We start from the raw sequence: 22,016 nt of genomic DNA, 5'->3' as shown, positions 1-22,016 counted from the left end.
ACTCTGTCATCCTACACTCCAGGAATACACATATTACTCGCCAGCTCATTCTTCTCAATCCCGAATTGACTATATTTTTGTTTCTAAAGCTCTGATCCAACACATTACCCATTCTGAAATAGGCTCCATTTTAATTTCTGACCATGCCCCAGTTTCCTTGCAACTTGATTTGCTTCCCCCCATAAAAGGTACTAGGAGATGGAGATTCAATAACTCTCTCCTATTAGACCCTAAATTTACTCCAGCTTTCCTTGAGTTTTCATCCCTATTTTTTACTGAAAATGAGTCTCCTCTAATATCCCCTCAGGTATTATGGGACACTTTCAAAGCTGCTTCTAGAGATTTCATTATCTCGTTTGTTTCCCATAAGAGACGAGCTGCATCCCACTCCTTACAGTCCATTAATACACAAATTAAGCAATTGGAACATCGCTATTATTTAACTAACTCTCAATCTGACTTGGATAAACTTCTCAAGGCCAAACTCTCCTTTAATAAACTCTCCACGGACTCTGCTAATCTAATTTTACTTAAATCCAGTGCCAAATATTATTGTGCGCAAAATAAGGCAGGCAATCTTCTTGCCAAGTATCTTAAAGTTAAACAAGAGCGCACGAAAATTGAATCTATTGTTTCCTCGTCAGGCCCCACTCTTCATAAGGATGAAGATATCCTAGCAGAGTTCACTAATTTTTATCAAAATCTCTATACTCCGGAATCTCCTCCTCTTTTAACAGATATTGACCATTATTTATCTTCCATTCCTTCTCCATCCTTTCCAGACACAGACTTTGCCCCATTGGAGGCAGATATAGGTCCTAAGGATATCCTAGAGTCCATTCGAATAATTAAAAAAGGTAAGGCTCCCGGACCAGATGGCTTTACGATAGAATTCTATATACATTTTGCGAATTTGCTTGTTCCCAAACTTCATCAATTATTTTTGTTTTTTATATCCTCCAAAAAGTCTGAGGGGTCTTTTCAAGAGGCCTTAATTTGTCTCATACCTAAGGATAATAAAGATCATACTTTGTGTAAGAATTATAGGCCCATCTCTTTAATCAATTTGGATTATAAGATCTTTGCAAAAATTCTTGCACTACGTCTTGACAAAATTTTACCTAGTATAATTGGCAAAGAACAATGCGGTTTCATCAAAGGACGTCATCTTTCTGACAATACTCGTCTTTTCTTCAATGTTCTGAGTAAGTCTCACTCCTTTCCGCATTCTTTAGCTGCTGTCGCATTAGATGCTGAAAAAGCTTTTGATAGGGTTAATTGGCAATTTATGCTCGCAGTCCTTGCTTGGTTTGGTTTTGGTCGGAAATTTCTTGCTTATGTTTCTTTGTTGTATTCCTTTCCCAGATCCTTTATTTTGGCTAATGGCCTTGTTTCTTCCTCGTTTCCTCTCTTCAGAGGCGTTAGACAAGGGTGTCCACTCTCTCCTCTTCTTTTTATTTTGGCGTTAGAACCTTTCCTGATAAAAATTCGTATGAATACAGATATTACCGGTTTCCCCTATGGGGATAAGAATTTGAAGCTTTCTGCCTATGCGGATGATATTCTATTATTTATTTCCAATCCACAATCCTCTATCCCATCCTTTTTGTCGGAGGTATCTGATTTTGCGAGAGTCTCGGGCTATAAACTCAATGTTGACAAGTGTGAAATTCTCCCTTTGAATAAATTTTGTTTTCATGCAGACTTCTTGGCTTCTTCTTTCCACTGGAGTCCGGCTAAGATAAAATATCTAGGCCTCTGGTTTAAATCCTCTATCAAGGACACTGTAGCACTTAACATTAAAAATCTACAAACAATAATTCAGGACTCTACTACCCGTTGGCATCCTTTGTTTTTATCCTGGTGGGGAAGATTGGATTCCATTAAAATGATGTTGGTTCCCATTATTTTATTTTATCTGTCCAATCTCCCTGTTAATGTACCTAAGTCTTGTTATAAGAATATATACTCTACGTTGTCTAAGTTCTTATGGCAGCATAAAAAAGCTAGAATGTCTTTTGCAAAACTTAAACGACCCAAGCAGTTGGGTGGAGTTAATTTTCCGGATTTTGCCTCTTATCATTCCTCATTTTTCCTTAAACACTCTGTTCCCTTGTTATCTGAGCAGGAAGCTGATGTCATTTCAAGACCTTTGTGGGTTGAGATTGAATCGTCTTTTTTTCATCCATTTACCTTTGAGGAATTTGTATCGCTGTCTCATATTCCAAATACATTTTCCCTCCCGATTCTTAAATATTCTCGCAAAATCTTTTCTCCTCTTTTCCTGGGAGGTTTAGATGACCGGTCGCGTTTTTTACACTCTCCCTTGTGGTATAATCCTCTTATTAAACTTCGCAATAGGATGCTTTTTTGGAAAGACTGGAAGAACCTTGGTATTAATTGGATCCATCAATTGTTTGATGAAGACGCTTGTGTCCCCTTCTCTACTCTTCAATCTCGCTTCTCTTTACATGATTCCTTTGAACCCAAATATAATCTACTGCGTAAGGTTTTACAAAACAGCTATGACACTCTCTCTAATTCCACCACTCGCACTAATTTCTCCCCTCTTTCTCTCCCTTGTTTGCTTGCTTCTTCTTCTGCCTCCCAGATATATGCAAAGCTAAGAGACACTTCTGGCTTTCGGGATAAATCTAAAACAGAAACGGACTGGGAATCGGATGTAGAGGACACATTTTCTGTCTCCTTGTGGCAAAAGGTTTGGATCAAGATAAGGAAGTCCTCTAGGGCAGCGAATACAACTCAAACGTTATTTTTTATATATAATAGACTTTTGATTACTCCTGCCAAGTTGCATACAATTGATCCTTCCATCCCTCCCACTTGCTGGTCTTGTTCAGCATCGAGGGCAGATCTTAAGCACATGTTATTCTGCTGTCCGAGGATTCATACATTTTGGACTGATGTGTGGAATCAGATTAATAAGATCTTTTCCACCTCTTTCCCTCTCACATTTTCACATATCTTTTTAGGTAGTCTCTCCGACATATGGTCCTCTTCCACCACTAATACGTCCATTATTGATTTACTTCTAGCTGTAGCATTTCAGCAAATCACTAAGTCTTGGAAGGATACCTCCAAGGTTTCATTTCAGGCTTGGTGGTATGGAGTCTGTTATCATCATAGACTTGACAGAGCCTATGTTTATCCCATTGCGCTTGCCATTAAACGTGATTTATTATGGCTTCCCACTACAGATTTTTTAGATATGTCTGCTCGATCCCTATCCCTACATAATCCACGTACAGAAGAAGTTCCCAAACCCCCATAAATCCATTCCTGATGATTTCATGTATATATTTTTACTGCTTGTTTTATGCTTATCTTGTATATTTTTTATTTTTCCTTTATTGGAGAATTTTTTGTACGTTTGACCTATTTTCTTATTCTTTTATATAATTTTATATGACAGTGATTACATTTTTATTGCAACTGCTTTTGTGTTATTTGATGATACTTTTTCCCCCTCTACCCTTTACCTCTTTCCCTTATCTTTTATCCCTTTCTTTTAATTATGATGCTTTATTTTTCTATTTGAGATGAATTTTAATTCTATGTCTTCCTGTTAATCTGTTGTTAATGAACTTCAATAAACTCTTCTTTAAAACTTAAGTAGTACAAGGTACTTTCAATTTTAGTATTTAGTATTTTAGTGGCTTCTATCATATGCGAATCATCAATTATGGACTTATACATCAAGGAGGGCATATTTATCAAGGGTTTGGAATGCCCTTGCGCCACACAATGGGGCACAAGGACGAGGCAAGCAGTAAGTCATATTTAAGAAATAACACAAGTGTCCAAATGCGTCTTTTTTAAAAAAATGTTGTGGTGCAAAAGCTGGGCTGAATCCAGCTGCGCCATGCAGGAATTAATATATGCAGTGTAGGTGTTCCCATGCAAATTCTAACTCAAATGTAACATAGTGGTATTTAGCATCATATCACTGCACCACACATCATGGAATAGGGTAACGCAATGATAGAAATGCCTCAGACTTCAGGTGACCATGTCAAAATCCCCAGACGGATAGGCAGAAAATATATAACTCGGCTCTGAGCAAGTCCAGGAATGTTGCGGAGAGAATTTCCGTTGCCTGGACAAATAAGGCGGAAGACTTCTATACTCCTATGATTTGTAAGATAATTTTAGTCTGTGCAATATTGCACAACATCTGTCCGAAGACAAATGTGCCATGGGACTATGAGTGTGTAATCCCACCTGAAGATTAATAGGTTGATGAAGCGGAAGCAGATATTGAGCACACAATTGCAGGTCGTGTGAGATGTCATCAAATAGTGCCTAATTGTATTCATACTTACATGAAAATTATGGTAATAATGATAGAAAATATGTAAACCTTTGAATTCATCCACTGTGTGGTGTTTGTGTCTATGTCAAGGTGCATATATTCTCAACTAGATGTAGGTCTCAACATGTATGAATCTTGTTTTCGGCACTTTTGATAAACATGGGAGCATATCTCAAACTAAGAAAAAATCAACGCAGAAAGCCAATGGGATGCAGTGCACTGAATGACAGATATTTTATTTATTTATATTATTTTATATAGCGCGAACATGATCCTTGCGGGTATCAGAGCACTTTACAATGATTAAGGTGACACGTAAACAAGTAACACAATATCATCGAGCATCGACAAGATGTGGTAATCACTACTGGGGAGCAAAGCACAGGGTCCAGGTGGACAGAAACCAGCAGAACAGAGTAAGAGTATAGTTTGTGAGAAGTCAGAATGTGTGCAGGCAAAGGATAGGTCAAGTTATGGAGAATAGATCATGTGTTAAATGGCATGAATTTGTTCTTCAATATCTTTTTGACTTCTTTCTTGAATGAGGCAATTGAGGAATTCATTCTGATTTCAGGGGGAAGGGTGTTCTAGATTCTCGGGGCCATGCCTGAGAAGGGTCGGCTATAGGTTCTGTTGGGAACCAGTGCTTCTAGATGCTCTGAAGCCACCAGACAGCTCTATATGCAAGATACCTCTGAGTGTTGAAATTAAGGCCTTTATGTGTCATGCAAGGGAATTTTATAATGATTTATCGCCATGCACGAAAACCAGTTAAGCGATTTCAGACCTGACGTGATGTGATTGTTCCTTTTTGATCCTGTAATGAGTCTAGCAGCAGAGTTAATAGAGACCCTTAGTGGCTCCAACTTATCTCTGGGTAGGCTGCAAAGGGTTGCACTTTCATAGTCCAACCTAGGAATCACTAGAGCTTGATCAGCAGACTTCAGGTCATCCTGGGGAATGAAGGGTTTTATTTTTCTTAAGAAGCTCATGGGGAAGTTTGCGCCTTTGATGGCAGAGCTGATGTGTTTCTGCATGTTTAGAATCTTGGTCAGTGTTACTCCTAGAGATCTAGTTGACTCTATGATCTGTGGAATACAATTCAGTACTGTTAGTTGTGTCATCCATTCTGCAATGTGTGCATAGAGTTTGGGTGGGGCAATTAGAAGGAATTCTGTTTTGAGAGCGTTTAGTTTGAGGTGATTACCAGTAAGTCCTTTTTTTCTGTTTTTTCTAGGGTTGTAGTTGAGAGACCTAATATCTTCGGAGGAAAAGATTTTTAAGTAAAGTTGGGTATCATCTGAGTGCATGTGATAGTAGAAGTTAGATAAATTAAGCAGCTCGGTTAGAGGTTCCATGAATGAATGGAAGAGAGTTGGAGAGAGGGCAGATCCTTGAGGCACCCTGAGAGTGACCTGTGGAGCGTTGGATAGGGACATATTGATCTTGATTTTTATTCTGTTCTGAAGAAAAGAGGCAAACCTGTTGAGAAACATTTCTGATTGTCAGATCTTACAGGAGGTTGTCATGTTTGATGGAATCAAAGAGAGACAATAGGTCAAGGAGGATAAGAAGGTAGGTTTCATTCTGATCCAGCATTTTTAGTGCATCATCGACAATGTGTGTGAGCACCGATTCCGTGCTGCAGCCATGGCGGAAGCCTGATTGGAACTGGTCTAAGAGACTGAATTGGCCAATGTGGTTGCATAGTTGTACGTGTACACATTTCTCAAAGTGTTTTCCTCATGTCGGAATCGAAGAGATTGGGCAGAAGTTGTTAAGTTCTGAGATGTTCGCAGATGCTTTTTTTAAGATGGCGGTAACCTGCCCAGCTATAAGGCAGTCTGGTATTGATCCTTGAGGTAGCGAATCATTGACTATTTTATTCCAGAGCGGAAGTAGGGACTTTTTGATTTCCTTAAAGACATTTGTTAAAAGAGGATCGCTGTACTGGTTTGAGGGTTTCAGTGTTGTAAGGATTTTGAGGATGGCCCTCTCATCCAAAGTTTTGAATATGCTCCAAGTAGCATTGTTATTGGTGATGTGTGCTGGGAGACATGATGTCTGCAATAAGGGGTGTGGAAGAGCTACAGGGAGGGGAGTGACTAAGGTGCTGTATAGCTGACCGCAGGTCATTTTTGATCTTTTTTGTCTTTTACATTAAGGAATAATCCTTGCAGTTTGGCTGTGGATTATAATTTGTGGGGGAAGCATTGGGTGGGTATTGGATTGTAGCTTGACCAGTTTGAATAGTTTTTTTTATGAATTCTAGTATTGTCTAATTTGCTGCTAAAGAAGTTTGCTTTTGAGATTCTAATTTGTTTGTTATAAAAGCTCCTCCATGCTCTCAGAATTTGAAGGTTTTCAAGAGATGGTGCGGTTCTCAACGCTTGATCTGCTCGTCTAAGCTTACATCTTTCTGTATGCAGACTATCATTAAACCAAGGTATGGAGTCTTTAGTAGATATTCTTTTTAGCTGTAAGGGTGCTATCTAAAACGTTCAACATTAAGTTAATGTAATGGTTTGTTAGTTCATGGACATCCGCCCTTTACAAGGGAGGTGTCCGGATGTTGCTGCTGATGGATGTCAGATTGTTCCAGTTAATATTATGCATGTTCCTTTTCCATTGTTTGGGTTTTGTTGGTTGACCCTTTTTTATCTTCACTGGTTCTGTAATAATAAAGGTGATACAGTGATTATCTGTCCAGTCACAAGAGATGATAGATTCCAGTTGGATGATGTTACTCTTGGCAATGATAAGGTCAAGGATCGCACCCAAGTTGTGGGTAGGATCGACACAGATTCACGTCAGAGTGAGACCAGCTATGAACATTTTCAGGCTGTTGATTGCTTGGCAGTTAGGGTCCTTCCAGTGCAGGGTGAAATCACCTAGAAAGATGTAGGTTCTGTTTTGTCCTATGTTGTTTGAGATGGTTTCCATTATTTGTTCTATATATTTATTTATTTAATTTATATGGCGCAACAGCTACCCAACAAGGGTTTCCCGGCGCCTGGACACGGAAACTGAAAAGGAAAAAAATTATTGATTAAAAAGCCAAGTCTTCAGTGAACGACGAAACTGGGGATACAAAGTTTCCCTATGAATGGCAAGAGGAATTGAGTTCCAAAGAGAAGGACCCAGAACGGAAAAGGATCTACCTCCCATTCTGGAAAGTCTAAACCTAGGAACATGACATTTTTCAAGTGAGGCAGAGCGAAGACGACGGGTTGGAACATAGGGACAGACAAGAGTTTGTAAATAGTTCGGTGCTAGACCCCATTTGATTTTAAACATAATGGTCGGAGCTTTGAACTCGATCCGCTTTTCAATTCGAAGCCAATGTAGCTCACGAAGATGTTCAGAGATAGACGAACATCTGGGGACCCCACAAAGGAGTCTGGCAGCAGAGTTTTGAACAAGTTGTAGCCTACGGGATACAGCCTTATTCGCACCCAGGAACAGAACGTTTCCGTAGTCCAGCCTTGATGTGATAAGAGCATGGACTACGGTTTTTTGCGTATCTCTCGACAGCATCCAGAGAATTTTATGCAAGCATTTTAAGATGGTAAAGCAAGTACCCGCAACTTTGACTGCTTGTTGATGCATTATCAAAGAGTCGTCAATATAAAAGCCCAAGTTGCGAACATGATCAACAGGACGAGGAAGAATACCTAACTCATTTGGCCAATGACAAGAGTCCCAAAGATCTTTCTGCTTGCCTAAAATAAGTACCTCAGTCTTATTGGCATTAAGTTTCAGATAATTTTTACTCATCCAGACAGCAATTTGGCGTAAGCCCGACTGGAGGGCAGAAATGGAACTGGAGTCTGAATTGGAAAGCGAGAAGATGATTTGAGAATCGTCAGCATATGTAAAGAGAGACAGTCCAGCATTGTCAGCAATGTCAGCAAGAGGTCTGACATACAGATTGAAGAGCAAGGGGCTCAAAATAGAGCCCTGGGGAACTCCAAAAGGTGATGGAAAGACATTAGAACTGTCAGACGCAGAAAAGACTTGAAAAGTGAAGTCAGTTAGGAAGGAAGATAACCAATCCAAAGCAGAACCGCAGATGCCAAAAGATTTCAGAGTGTTAATTAATATAGGGTGGGAGATGGTGTCAAAAGCCGCGCTCAGATCTAAAAGTATGAGCGCGACTGTATCTCCAGCGTCCAAGAGAAGTCGTAGTCTTTCTGTAACCCCTAAAAGCGTGGTCTCAGTCGAGAAACCAGCACGAAAACCAGACTGTGAGGGGTGAAGTATTTTATTTGTTTCAACAAACTTGGAAAAGTGGATATGAATATGTCTTTCCAGTAACTTAGAGAAGATAGACAAAAGGGAGATAGGACGGAAATTTGCAAGGACTTTGGGGTCAGCAGCAGGCTTTTTTAACAAAAGAACAAACATAGAGTGCTTCCAGACAAGGGGGAATAGTAGACGCTTGTAAAGAAGAATTAAGGGCTTCCATAATAACCTGAAGATGAATGGGGTCAAGTTGTTTTATAATGGAAATGGGTAGTGGGTCATTGGGTGAACCAGATTTTATTGAATCAAGAATAGGAATAAAAGAGACCGGTTCCAAGAGAGGCCAATAGGCCAATTGGGAGGAGACATTAGGATATTCCTGAACACTACTACCCAAAATTGGAGGTGACTTCATGCAGGTCAGGGAGGAATGAGCAATTTCAGAATGGATGTTCTCTATTTTATCTGTGAAAAAAAGGGCAAGAGCCTCACATGAATTTTTGTCAAGTGGCAGGGGCTTAGTTATGGTCTAGGCACCAGCAAGATTTTTTACTAAGCTAAAGAGTGTCTTGGGACGATTTGTAGCAGTATTGATAGTTTTACAGGTGTATGCAGCTCGCGTAGTTTTACATAAGTCGTGATATGTTTTAAGAGCATTTTCATAAATTATTTTCAGATCTGGGGCATAGTTTCTACGCCATTTAGTTTTTTCAACTTTGAGAATATCAGTATACCAAGGAGCTGGAGAGCGATGATAGGTCAATTTTTTCTTTATAGGAGGAAGACATTCATCAACAGCATGGGACAGCCAATTGTGAATATTTTTAGCAGAAACATGTACCTGCGAAGTGATGGTGGGAGTGGATCTCTGACATATTATCGACAGACACATTATCGAACTACACAAATATCGCATCAAATATATCGACATCAAAAATATCGACATTGTATACTTATTTAAAAAACTACACTAATATCGACACTACAATATCGTAATACAATTATATCGATCACACAAAAATCGCACACATAAATATCGCAATACTAAATATCGACATGAGTAAATAAATATGACACATGTCACAAATATCGATAACCAAAATATAGATATCAATAATATCGTTTTTTTTAAATATATCGACAATTCTAATACTAATAAAACCAATACTTTAAACAACATAAAGACAATATTTTCTGAAAACATACATTTTCAAATGAGATTCTACTTAAACATAAACATAACATTTATAGCGATCTCAATATTTAACAACATAATAAAAAAACACTGAAATAATTATCACATTTGCATTTCGAACACATTTAAAAAAAATTACTACACATTATAAACAATCTTTTTATATATAATGATTTAAAACTCTCCTCCTTTAAAACTAAATATACTGTTACTTAGCATTTTCCATAAAAGGAAACCAATTAACTAAAAAAAATTCAAACCATCCAATAGAAAGGCCACATACAGAAAACAACCAATAACATTCAAGAAACAATTTAAAACCACTATATAAACCAATTAAAACAGTCTTCTACTGTGCCTTAAACCAAAGCATTGAACGAAGAAGAAACTCTGCTAAACAGAAGAAACCTACATCCTACTACTATTCTAAAAACGTAAGTAAATATTCTTTTCTAACTAAACTGCCAAATTAAACTAAAACACTAATTTATCTTTACTCAAATAAATAACTAACTTATATATTCCATCTCTTTATGTTTCCACTACAGATATTACTCCAAACAGCTAAAGAAAATATTGAAGATTGCCAGAAAAGACTCACTAAAAAGTAAGTATACTATCAAAATACTTTATAAAATATTAATTAAATCCTACTCAAACCCCAAAACATCCTAAACCCCTAAACAAATCCATGTTCTCTTTTTTAATTTTTAAAAAACCTGTATAAATTAACACCTATAGTCTATACCACTGGGCATGAGGGAAGGCTCTGTTTGCTTAGGGAGAGGTTGGGCTACTGCATCTTATTTATTAGGGAGGAGGGGCACATAGTAAGAGCGGTAGGGGACGGGGGTACATTGACATGTGGTGGGGGAGGGGGGGGTAGAGAACTGGGTGGGAAGGTTGTTCCTTCTCCTGAATAATTTGTCTTGATGATAAATGTGTGGTACTTCCGGGACAGGTGAAGGCGGGGGAATGTTTTTTGAGTTGTTGATTTGTAAAACAATCAAATACGTTTCATCAAAAAAAATATAGTCTATACCAAACAGCAATACCACCCCACTTAAAAAACTAAACCAACCAAAACAATATATGTTCTTTAACTTTCAGAGACTACATCAACTAAACAGCATTTTGTCTACAAACAACATCTTCATTCAAATACAACCAAAAACACTTGGTAAGTATATATATAAAAACGCTTTTTTGCTATTTTCATTTCAATATATAAAGTACTAGTGCATATATTTTCATATACATTTTTTTCCAGATTTCTAACACATCACGATGACAGAAGAAGCCCAATTTATAACTTCGCAGAAAGGAAAATTCCTATTGTGTTACATGGGTTACACATACACCCAAGAAAAGCAGACGGACCGAAAAGTGAACTGGAAGGTGCCGATTACGATCCTGTAAAAACCGTGTACGAACCGTCGGACGGAGCATATTCTCCGTCCGACGCGTACCCGGTCGTACAAAAATACAAACATGGAATTACGATTCGCACGGGAACACCATTTCCATACGAATCGTAAAAAACCCCGACCGAACAAAATAAACATACAAATGCGAACCGGGAAAGCGCCGACCTGACGTCGGGACGCACGCAGCCTGCCATTCACGAACCAGGAATTACGATTCGCACCGACGTCATCCCGCACGGTGAATATTTTCCGGCAGCCGGGAAATCAGGACGACGCGAACAAGGACTACCAGTACGCGACGGACAGACAGGATGACGCGAACAAGGAGGACCAGTACGCGACGGACAGACAGGACGACGCGAACAAGGAGGACCAGTACGCGACAGGACGACGCGAACAAGGAGTACCAGTACGCGACGGACAGACAGGACGACGCGAACAAGGAGGACCAGTACGCGACAGGACGACACGATCAAGGAGGACCAGTACGCGACGGACAGACATGGACCCGAACCTACGAGTCATCCCGGCCCTCATAGCAGTCGACCTCCTCTACAGGTTCCGACGCAGACGCCGCAGAAGGTCAGAACAACTAAGGGAGGGGGGAATGTGGGGTGGGGTGGGGGTGGCAGGACCAGGGCAGGCCACAAACCCCCCACCAAAGTCACACAGCACACATGCCCTGGACATACCTGACTCCCATGCCCTGGTCACTACGAGGGGGTGGGGGCGTGTCCAGATAAGCCAGCGACCGCCACAACGGAAGTCCGTCACGACGCGAACAGGCAACACAACCAGACAGGTACGTCCCGTACCCACGCCTGAAGAGCGTGGGTACGAGTCGAACCACGCCCACACCCACGTCACTCCAACAATGGCGGGACGGCTCGTACCCACGTGGCAAAGGCCTGGGTACGGCCCGCACAAGCATAACATAGCGTGGGGACGGATATGTACGGACCCTACCCCCACCCGTATGCATGGAGCGTACCCCCACCCCAACAGTGTAAGTACGACCCGTACCCACCCGCGTACGTATGGAGCGTACCCCCACCCCAACAGCGTAAGTACGACCCGTACCCACAACCGCGGACGTATGGAGCGTACCCCCACCCCAACAGCGTAAGTACGACCCGTACCCACACCCGCGTACGTATGGAGCGTACCCCCACCCCAACAGCGTAAGTACGACCCGTACCCACACCCACGGACGTATGGAGCGTACCCCCACCCCAACAGCGTAAGTACGACCCGTACCCACACCCGCGTACGTATGGAGCGTACCCCCACCCCAACAGCGTAAGTACGACCCGTACCCACACCCGCGTATGTACGGAGCGTACCCCCACCCCAACAGCATAAGTACGACCCGTACCCACACCCGCGTACGTATGGAGCGTACCCCCACCCCAACAGTGTAAGTACGACCCGTACCCACACCCGCGTACGTATGGAGCGTACCCCCACCCCAACAGTGTAAGTACGACCCGTACCCACACCCGCGTACGTATGGAGCGTACCCCCACCCCAACAGTGTAAGTACCACCCGTACCCACACCCGCGTATGTATGGAGCGTACCCCCACCCCAACAGTGTAAGTACGACCCGTACCCACACCCGCATACGTATGGAGCGTACCCCCACCCCAACAGTGTAAGTACGACCCGTACCCACACCCGCGTACTTATGGAGCGTACCCCCACCCCAACAGTGTAAGTACGACCCGTACCCACCTGCGTACGTATGGAGCGTACCCCCACCCCAACAGCGTAAGTACGACCCGTACCCACACCCGCGTACGTATGGAGCGTACCCCCACCCCAACAGCGTAAGTACGACCCGTACCCACACCCGCGTACGTATGGAGCGTACCCCCACCCCAACAGTGTAAGTACGACCCGTACCCCCACCTCGAATGCATGGAGCGTAGCCCCACCCCAACAGTGTAAGTAAGACACGTACCCTCACCTCGAATGCATGGAGCGTAGCCCCACCACAACAGTGTAAGTACGACACGTACCCCCACCTCGAATGCATGGAGCGTACCCACATCCGTGTATGTCATGAGCGTACATATTGTGAAATTGGAGAGGTGGGTGCAGAGTCCTCCCAGCAGTGCCCTGAGACAGGAGGGGTGGGTGCCTATCACTCCCAGCAGTGCCCTGAGACAGGAGGGGTGGGTGCAGAGTCCTCCCAGCAGTGCCCTGAGACAGGAGGGGTGTGTGCAGAGTCCTCCCAGCAGTGCCCTGAGACAGGAGGGGTGTGTGCAGAGTCCTCCCAGCAGTGCCCAGACACAGGAGGGGTGTGTGCAGAGTCCTCCCAGCAGTGCCCTGAGACAGGAGGGGTGGGTGCCTATCACTCCCAGCAGTGCCCTGAGACAGGAGGGGTGTGTGCAGAGTCCTCCCAGCAGTGCCCAGACACAGGAGGGGTGTGTGCAGAGTCCTCCCAGCAGTGCCCTGAGACAGGAGGGGTGGGTGCCTATCACTCCCAGCAGTGCCCTGAGACAGGAGGGGTGGGTGCAGAGTCCTCCCAGCAGTGCCCTGAGACAGGAGGGGTGTGTGCAGAGTCCTCCCAGCAGTGCCCAGACACAGGAGGGGTGTGTGCAGAGTCCTCCCAGCAGTGCCCTGAGACAGGAGGGGTGGGTGCAGAGTCCTCCCAGCAGTGCCCAGACACAGGAGGGGTGGGTGCCTATCACTCCCAGCAGTGCCCATGGAACGCAAAGGGTGGAGTAGTCACAGATACCATGCCCACAAATGTCAGTCAGGTGCACAAAGACCCTGCAGTACATGTACCACATGTGTTCGAGGCTGGGAGTATATGCATGCATAGCGCAGAAAAGAAAACATGTACACATGAAGTCATGTCAATAGGCCACATACACAAGTACAATGACTACCAAGGATGCCACGAATGACGCAGGTGGAGACATCGCTCAGCATGCATGTGCAAAGGTGAAGGACTACGTCACGCACCCAGCTAATGGACACACAGCTCTGTGCCAAAGTCAGGGGACACCCTGCAGGGAAGAAGTCAGGGTACACAGAGGAAGGAATACACCTTGGGACAATTGCAACATGCAGCAACTGCATACATGAATGGAGAAAGGTAGCTAACACCGTGTGATGGCACACAGATCCCAGGGTCCCCCCTATGAGCAGCACACTACTACATTTCCCACACACCCAACACATGACCAACACCCACAACCATGTAGCAGCCCCACCAACAGCAAGGCCAGCAATGCAGGAGTGTTCCAAGGGCAAAAATAAATAGCTTTATTCAGCATGAGAAAAAAACTAGTATGACGTGAGTCCAATTTCAACAAAGGCCATAGGGCAGTCCAGGAGTCCCAACTGGATGGGGGACACAGTGGGATGCGTGTCCCCTAGCTTGCCTGCACAGTTACAATCCGTCGTCTTCCACAGGGGTCAGGGCATCATGTGGGGGGGAAGAAACAGGCACCGCAGGGACAGGAGGGTGAAGGGTAGGTGTCGTGGGTGCAGGGATGGAGGACTCCACCACAGGGGGTGGGGCAGGGCCAAAGGCGGAGGCCAGGATCTCGCTGCACACCTTAGCAAGGTCCTCCAGGGACTCCCCTGCACCCGAAGGAACCACAGGCCCCAAGGAGGGGGGGGGGTCAGAGGGATGGGTCGCAGCGCCACTGTGGGAGGGTGTGGACAGGGGGGGGGAATCAAGCACCATGACCGGGGACCTCCTTGACCGCTTGCGGGGTGGTGTCACTGTGGGGCTCAGGGACAGAGCGGCCATGAAGTAGTCTTTGGGGGAGATGTGGCCAGGAGAGCTGAGGGGAGGGGATTTGGAGGGAGTGGATTGGGTGGAATGCGGACTCCCACTCTGGCTGCGTGTCACACGTTTGCCCCCCGACCCAGTGGGTGTGCCTACTGCACCCTGTGTGTGCGTGTCAGGAGGTGTGCGGCGGACCTTCCCTGCTGGTGTGGTGCCTGTGTCTGTTGTGGTGTTTGCATGCTTATGTCTGGGTGTATGTTGGACAGGCATGGGAGTGGGAAGTGTGGAAGGAGCAGGGGTAGGGGGTGGGACGTAGCGCTGCAGGAGACCCACTGCTGCAGTCAGTGTGGAGTCTATGGACCTCAGCAAGTTGCGTTGGTCAGCCTGCGATGAATGAATGCCCTCCAAGTATGCCTCCATGTTGTTGAGGACCTGGCTGTGGCCATGGAGGACATTAAGGATCGCAGTTTGACCAATCTGCAACTGCCGCTGGATGTCCACAGACTCAGCATTGGCGGCAGCAGTGGAGACAGGGGCAGGGGGTGCGGTGCCTGGCAGGAAGGAGACATGTGGTGACCGGGCACGTTGGGAAGGGACACGAGCACGTGGGAGGTGGCTGATGCCAATGGAGGGGGCGGTGCCAGATGTAGGGCTGCTGTCAGATGGTGGTGCAGCCACCGCCCACTCGGAGTGATCATCCTCGGACCCGTCCGCTTCATAGTCTGTTGTGCCAGTCGACAGGTCCCCGGGGTCACTCTCCACCGCCTCTGTCCCACTCGAAGTGCCAGCCCCGATGTCACCGCTGGCACTGGTGCTCAGTCCCTCCGCGCCGTCTGTGTCCATGTCTCCCACCGTGTCCCCCGACGATGCTGTGGGCAGGGTGAAGAGACAGAAAGTAATCATACACCTGTATACATATGTCACATGAGTACAATCTACGTAGGTTACAGTGCATAGCCTGAAACAAAGGATGAGTTACAACTACAAAACAAGGTACATACGTAGGCCCTGCAAGACACAGTTGTGTGACCCACCATGGCATGGAAAAACTATGGAGAGCATGACACAATAGCAAATGAGATGACATGGCATTCTGACTGAGGAGCAAGGCCCTGGGGACAATACAGCACTGCATCTGCACCACACAGCGTGGCAGGAAATTGGGATGAGCAGGGACCAAATCCAGGAACTAGAGGCACATGCAGCATAGGTAATACTGAGAACATGCCCACCCTGACTGCCACGCTGCACCTTGAGTGTATGTCCAGACAAACATCACACACTGGCCAGTCCGAGCAAGGAGATGACAGGTCTTGACATGTAGGCAATGGCCGCCCCACCCACCCCCTACATGAGACACATCTGTGGAGACACAGGAAGCACTCATGTCAGGCTGGACAGTGGACACTTGTAATACATCTCACGTCAATAAACATGGTGCCAGGGGACAATGGCACAGAGCACAAGCGATGCTGTAGACACAGAGATTGTCGACATTCTCGGATTACACACATGATACCTAGGAAAAGATGCCCCTGGGGACAGTAGTGGCCACACAACTCCATGCTCCTGAATGGAAATGACTGCAACACACGCTAACATCCCTGCACTATGCGTAACGCACACTCATGCACATCATGTCACAGGCCACCACATGGGACATGCCTGCTGGAAGGCCTCGCACTCAAGAGATTAACTCCCATGTCTGAAATCAGCATTAGTGCCAACTGACATGGAACCCACAAGTCCAGAACTGGACAGGGCACAGGCAAGGTCACTAAACCTCTTACACACCACCCCCACACATGACGCTGCAGGCATTGTACACTTGGAGAAGGTGTCAGGCTACATTACTTTGTGATGGAGTGACTACACAGAGACCAGGGAACACATTGCAAGGTTGGGAAGGGAGGCAGGTGAGGCCTGCAACACTGTGGGTAACAGGATCGTCACAACACCATAAACCCTGGAAGTGTATCCATGGAACAGTGCACTTACAAATGCTGGTGAAACACAACAAACACACACATGTACCTACCCCTTCCGGCTGCTGCATGTCCTGTAGACGCCTGTCCAAGTCAGGAAAGACCACCGCCAGCACACGTTTCTGGATGTGGGAGAGACGGCGGCGCCCGCGGTTCTTGTGGCTGTCAGGTGAGTCCCCCAGCAGGAGCCGTGCGATCCTCCGCGTCCAGCACCGGATATCCTGCCAGCGTTTCCTCACCTGGGACCGGTGCCGCCTCCGACCATCCGCACTCCTCACGGCGCTGACGGCGTCCAGCCATATCTGCTCCTTGGCAGAGGCGTCTACCTGTGAGGATGAACAAGTGACACTACATCAATACACCTTGCACATGTCACGGGGACACAGATTAGAACACATTTGCAGTTTACAACAAGGCATAGTATGCATCCAACGCATTGCACCTTTGACATAGGGACATGATCCTGTGGGGGAAGGCCAAAAGCAGTACGTGCCATTGGAAGGACACAGGTGGAATGAGGGCAACTACACAATCAATGATCCTGGCTCACACTGTGCATCACACCCACCCCTCCTGTCTCAGGGCACTGCTGGGAGGACTCGGCACCCACCCCTCCTGTCTCAGGGCACTGCTGGGAGGACTCTGCACCCACCCCTCCTGTCTCAGGGCACTGCTGGGAGTGATAGGCACCCACCCCTCCTGTCTCAGGGCACTGCTGGGAGGACTCTGCACCCACCCCTCCTATCTCAGGGCACTGCTGGGAGACATCAGGCATTCCCCCCCCTGGGACCCCCCCTGCAGTACAAAGCATGTGTGTCACACCTGGACACAATGGCAGAAGTCACAGTCACTAAAAAGGGACACAGTCTGTGCCAGTGGACACTGAACTCACCTGATAACCTGGTCGCCCATACAGCATGGGGTACCGTGGGAGGATCACATCCACCAAAGCCATGTTCTCCTCTAGGGTGAATGGCTGTGACCTCTCCACAGCCCTTGACATGGTTCCAGGGAATCAGTAGCAGCAGCTGGGTCGTGGAATACAGAGATGTGCAGGCAAGTGCTCCCTCATGGGACCTGGCTGCCTTATATCTGCCTTGCTGGCCCATCTCATGCACAGGAGTACAGAGTGATTGGTCACTCACATTTGCATCCTATGTTTCCTCCAATCCCTTCAAACCTAGCAGTCTGTGGGTTCTCTATCGGTTTCATTCTCCTGCATGATGTCAGCCCCACAAACACATTGCAACAAAGTAGAAGAATTCCAACTGACTACTGCTGTGCACCTTCCAGAACACATTCAAATTTTGAACTTGGTCTCCAGCTTGCATGTAGGCCTTAATACTTGTCCCTCATGTGTCCCCTATGTAATTTGGAGCTCCACACACAGGTACGGTGCGTTCCGGGGCCCTAGGGCACCCCAAATGCATTGCAACGGACCGTACACGCGTGCCTACGTTCACTATCACTATGGGTGTCCTCGCGTATGCGTAGTCGTAGTGGTACGGGCCGTACACACGCCTGTACGCTCCCTATCACTACGAGTACGCATACGCGAGGCCACCCATAGTGATAGGGAGCGTACAGGCGTGTGTACGGCCCGTACCACTACGTGTACGCATACGCAAGAACACCCATAGCGGTACGGGCCCGTACACACGCCTGTACGCTCCCTATCACTATGGGTGGCCTCGCGTATGCGTACACGTAGTGATAGGGAGCGTACAGGCGTGTGTACGGCCCGTACCACTACGACTACGCATACGCGAGGACACCCATAGTGATAGGGAGCGTACAGGCGTGTGTACGGCCCATACCACTACGAGTACGCATACGCGAGGCCACCCATAGTGATAGGGAGCGTACAGGCGTGTGTACGGCCCGTACCACTACTAGTACGCATACGCGAGGCCAACCATAGTGATAGGGAGCGTACAGGCGTGTGTACGGCCCATACCACAACGTGTACGCATACGCAAGAACACCCATAGTGGTACGGGCCGGTACACACGCCTGTACGCTCCCTATCACTATGGGTGGCCTCGCGTATGCGTACACGTAGTGATAGGGAGCGTACAGGCGTGTGTACGGCCCGTACCACTACGACTACGCATACGCGAGGACACCCATAGTGATAGGGAGCGTACAGGCGTGTGTACGGCCCGTACCACTACGAGTACGCATACGCGAGGCCACCCATAGTGATAGGGAGCGTACAGGCGTGTGTACGGCCCGTACCACTACGAGTACGCATACACGAGGCCAACCATAGTGATAGGGAGCGTACAGGCATGTGTACGGCCCGTACCACAACGTGTACGCATACGCAATAACACCCATAGTGGTACGAGCTGTACACACGCCTGTACGCTCCCCATCACTATGGGTGGCCATGCGTATGCGTACTCGTAGTGATAGGGAGCGTACAGGCGTGTGTATGGCCCGTACCACTATGGGTGTTCTTGCGTATGCCTACTCGTAGTGGTACGGGCCGTACACATGCCTGTACGCTCGCCATCACGATGGGTACACATACGGCAGCACTCCCATAGTGATATGGGAACGTACACAGGCCCTCTTCGCAGCAGTACAGCGGTTTTCACACATCACAGTGGTGACAGGCGGCACACAGGTAGGGATAGGGCGGACATACTTGTCCATGGATGGACATACTTGTCCATGGATGGACATACTTGTCCATGAATGGACATACTTGTCCATTAATTGACATCAAGGCATCGTCTGTGCATTACTACATGTGTGGGGCACAGGTGTGACGGCCTGTGATGTGGAACATTACTCCTGAGTCGAGAAGGCACCAGATGTATGATGAGATGTGTACAGATGTACTGTGTGATGGTGCAATGTGTGCCAGGCATGCCCTTGACTCCTTTGACATGTGTGCATGTCGTACTGCACACTTGGGGTGAGCGTCACTGGCATGGCACGGACACCAACACACGGAAGTGTCCCCTGATGCCCGGTACAGGGGTTATCACACCTGACTTGTCACTACCCACGGTGCACAATGTGACTATGTCATGTATGTGTGGGGGCTTCCCATCAGGTTGATGTTGGAGCACCCTCAAAAGCTGCAGCCGTTGCAGCAACCAACATGTGTCTGTGTGTAGATTGTCAGTGCACACTGTTCCGCACACCATGCCACATGTGGTATCGGATGTGAGGTGCACATGTATGCATGGGACACGGAGTAGCGTGACAAGGACATGTCAGCATCCTCACAAGGAATGTGTGGTGAGTCATGACATGTGCACCTTCATGGCAAGGTGTGTGGGCTGTCCTAGTGTAATGTCATGTGACCTGTGGCTCCAGTGTTCCGCTACCAGTCTCTGCAATCGGCATCCTACTGCTGCTGATGTGTGGGCGTATGTCACTCCTGTCTTGCGTCTGGCTGTTCACTTGCACTGGGACACAGCTATTCCCATGGCGTGGCATGGGGAGGTTCTCAATCTCCGTGTGTAGCTGGGTCTTGGTAGGAGTGTCACCTTGCATCCATACGTGTCCTGGGCATGTAGCACATACCTGACTCCCTATGTAGCATATGTGTATTGACAGATTAACATGTGCTCAGTACACATGATTTGTTGTCGTAGTGCACTCACTCTTCCTTGTCACTTCCAAATTACTGCAGAGCGCCGCCTCTTGCCCGACCAATTCCGGACTTGGCTGCCATGCAGGAGAATGACAGCATCTGGCTCTACCGCTTCACCCAACCGTTGATTCTGGAGTTGACGGCGAGACTGGCACCACACCTGCAACCGCAGCACAGGTATCCTACAGCACTGACACCCCAGCTGAAGGTAATGGCTGCCCTACATTTTCTTGCCACGGGTACCTTTCAATATACCATAGCTAATGTTGGTGGCATGTCCCAGAGCATGTTCTGCCGTGTGCTGCATGATTTCTTAGAGGCCATGTTGATTCACCTGGATGACTTCATCAAGTTCCCAACCCCTGAACAGATGACTGCGGTCAAGCGTGGATTCTATGCCCTGGGAGGGATGGCCCATGTCATTGGGTCCATAGATGGGACACATGTAGCTTTGGTACCACCACACGCACGGGAGGTGGCGTACCGCAATCGAAAGCACTACCACTCCATCAATGCCCTTGTGGTGTGTCAGTCCAACATGGTGATTTCACATGTCTGTGCTCGTTTTCCAGGATCAGCACACGATGCCTACATCATGAGGCGTAGCGGGATGCCTGAAATGATGATGCAGCTGCGCAACGAACGGGCATGTGTTGTTGGTGGGTACAGTCTGTCTGTCCTGTATTTTGCATAGCCTACCAGCACGACCGCTTCACCACTTCTAACGATGTCCATGTGCTTCCCATGTAGGGGACGCTGGCTATCCCAACATGCCTTGCCGGCTCACACCTCTCCGCAACCCCATCACGCCCCCCAGCTCCGCTACAACACCGCCCATGGCCGGACAAGGCGAGTGATAGAGAGGACGTTTGGCCTGCTGAAGAGCCGATTCAGGTGCCTACACAAGACCGGCGGCGCACTCCCATATGCCCCGGCGAATGTCTGCAAGATCTTCATGGTCTGCTGCATGCTGCACAACATGGCAGTTGAAAGAGCTGTGCCACTCATCCTGGATCAACATGACGAGGACCATCCACCCGTGGAGGACAAAGGGCTTGGCAATGGGGCTAGTGATGTGGAGGATGTGGAGCCGCAAGAGGACATCCGGACTCGGCTCATACGTGACTTCTTTGCTTAGTGGTGAGTACCAGTGTGCACGCATTGGTCCCCGGGTGGCATGTGTAGTGATGTGTGTCTCCACCTGCATGTATGGCACGTGAGTCAGAGGTGTGTGTGGGTGTGTCACTGGAGTGATGGTGGCAGTGATGGTTGTATTTCCCCAGTCATAATTGTGACCTAGCATGTTGTCATCCATACATGTGTCGAGTAAATGCACATGCAAGTGGCTGTGCTTTTTGTGGCTGACTTCTTGTGTGTCTCTCTTCCCCAGGTACTTGCGCATGCCGTCTGCTGCTTGCATTGTTGTGGCACTGCTATTCCTCATGGACATGACATCGTGGGCTGACTCAGC

Source organism: Triturus cristatus, chromosome 2_2 (assembly GCF_964204655.1).
Source record: "Triturus cristatus chromosome 2_2, aTriCri1.1, whole genome shotgun sequence".
Taxonomy (NCBI): Eukaryota; Metazoa; Chordata; class Amphibia; order Caudata; family Salamandridae; genus Triturus; species Triturus cristatus.
This window is presented reverse-complemented; position numbering follows the sequence as displayed.